The sequence below is a fragment of the Sinocyclocheilus rhinocerous genome, unplaced genomic scaffold (genome assembly GCF_001515625.1).
Source record: "Sinocyclocheilus rhinocerous isolate Xijiao unplaced genomic scaffold, SAMN03320098_v1.1 scaffold3355, whole genome shotgun sequence".
Taxonomy (NCBI): Eukaryota; Metazoa; Chordata; class Actinopteri; order Cypriniformes; family Cyprinidae; genus Sinocyclocheilus; species Sinocyclocheilus rhinocerous.
Window position 1 is genome coordinate 325842 of NW_015665856.1, and position 1992 is coordinate 327833.

Below are 1992 nucleotides of genomic sequence, written 5' to 3' on the forward strand. Positions count from 1 at the left end.
CGACGTGTTTTGATTTTGAAACGTGCAGTGCTCATGTTTATTCAACGAAGTCAAACGGCACAAATAAATCAATGTATGGGAAACACTGGTAATGTATATCGAAATATCGGAAATGTGTTTAAAAATCATATCACCGTTATTGAAAAAAATTATATCGCGATACATATTGATATTGAATTATTGTCCAGCCCTACCAACAATGTCCAGTTATTTTATCTGAGATCCCAGCTTGGGATCTAATTTTAAATGTCTTTTGAGGACAAGTGCAGGGCGGTTATTTTCTGTAGGGGCCGTTACGTCCCTCATGCACAAATGACTTGCAAATGTCGATGCACAATCTTATTAATGCTTCTGTACAGAAAGGTCAAAATGTCCGTCCAACAATCAAAGACACAGTTGGCTAGAAATAATCATACTAAAAGTCAGCAAGACACCAAAAATAAGACTCAGTTAAGATGCGATTATGGCCACAAATTCTCCACGGCACACTTGCCTCTGAACTCGTGAGGGTGGGGCGAAGACTCCGTGTTTCGGAGGACAGCTGAAGTATCGTACTCCTCCAACTGATCCGTCATTCTTTCCGCTCGGCTTGTCCAACTCAATCCCCAACCAAAATCCTGTCAGGGACACACACACACACACACACACACACACACACACACACACATTGTACAAGCAGATACATTTTGAGAAATGTAGCGATTTTCTCGCCGATCTGAGCTTGGGTAAACAATCTCCAATCTGTCATCTCTCAGTACAGCTCGAGCCTAAACAAACGAATACCAAATCCTGCGATTTGAGTAAATCCAGTTATTCCTTCCACAAGCTTTGTAATGCTTTGTAATGCGAGGACAAACAAACAGTTGCTTTTTAGTAAACGAGGCACAAAGCACAGGGTGAGCGTTATTCTATGAATGTACGAATAGCAGATGAAAAGGGCACATTGAGAAGAAGATGGATTTCAAATTAGGGCTTTCAGTACCCCATCAATAAAACTGCACGGATAAGGCAGATAAGATCCATGTTCTTTTGCTAAAAAACATGAATGGCAAGTAATTACTGTCTGGTTGAATCTTTACTTTCAAATGAGGGCACTAAAGCTCCAGCAGCAAACTTTAAGATAACTACTTGCTTAGAGCAAATGAGCAAATCCACTGTTCAGTAGGCTTTGGACGTTATTCAACAAGTCCAAAGCCTTCATAAGTGACTATCGGACCCTTGGCAAACCAGAGCTCAGTTTTAAAAAAAGTTGTTAAGCTTCACAACATGCACTACATGTGTTTCATTATAGAAGCGTAATGGTGTTCACACTTAGAAGGTGACGGAAGTGCTTACAGTGCCGTTCATTGCATTCAGAAAGTATTCAGACCCCCTTCACTTTTAAAAAAAAATGTTGTTATGTTGCAGCCTGATACTACAATTGTTTAAATTCAGTTATTTTTTTCCCATTAATCTACACTCTGTACCTCATAATGTCAAAGTGAAAACAGAATTTTAGAAATGTCTGTAAATTTATTAAAACGAAAAAACTGAAATATCACATTTACATAAGTATTCATGCAACAGCACTTGAAATTTAGCTCAGGTGCCTCCCATTTCTCTTGATCATTGCTGAGATGTTTCTACACCTTGATTGGTGTCTAGCTGTGGTAAATTAAATTGATTGGACATGATTTGGAAAGGCACACACACCGCTCTATAAAAGGCCTCACAGTGAGGCACAAATCTGGAAAAAAAAAAAAAAAAAAATTCTGCTGCACTGAAGGTTCCCAAGAGCACAGTGGCTTCCATAATTCTCAAATGGAAGAAGTTTGGCACAACCAGGACTCTTCCAAGAGCTGGTCGCCCAGCCAAACTGAGCAATTGATGGAGAAGGGCCTTGTCTAGACTGGTGACCAAAAACCTGATGGTCACTTTAGTTGAGCTCCATGATCATGTATGCAGATGGGAGAAACCTACAGAAAGACAAACATCACTGCAACACTCCACCGA

The 1992-nt window shown here is 39.9% G+C and overlaps 1 protein-coding gene across 6 annotated transcripts in view; it reads right to left on the reverse strand.

Moving 5' to 3' along the window:
- LOC107731604 (CAP-Gly domain-containing linker protein 4-like) overlaps positions 1-1992 on the reverse strand; it is a 54325-nt gene that overhangs the window by 31392 nt on the left and 20941 nt on the right. For all 6 annotated transcript variants that reach the window (XM_016542723.1, XM_016542722.1, XM_016542726.1 and 3 more), the window contains one exon: positions 494-617. The gene's annotated coding sequence lies outside the window, so the exon portion shown is untranslated. The remainder of the gene's footprint in view (positions 1-493; positions 618-1992) is intronic.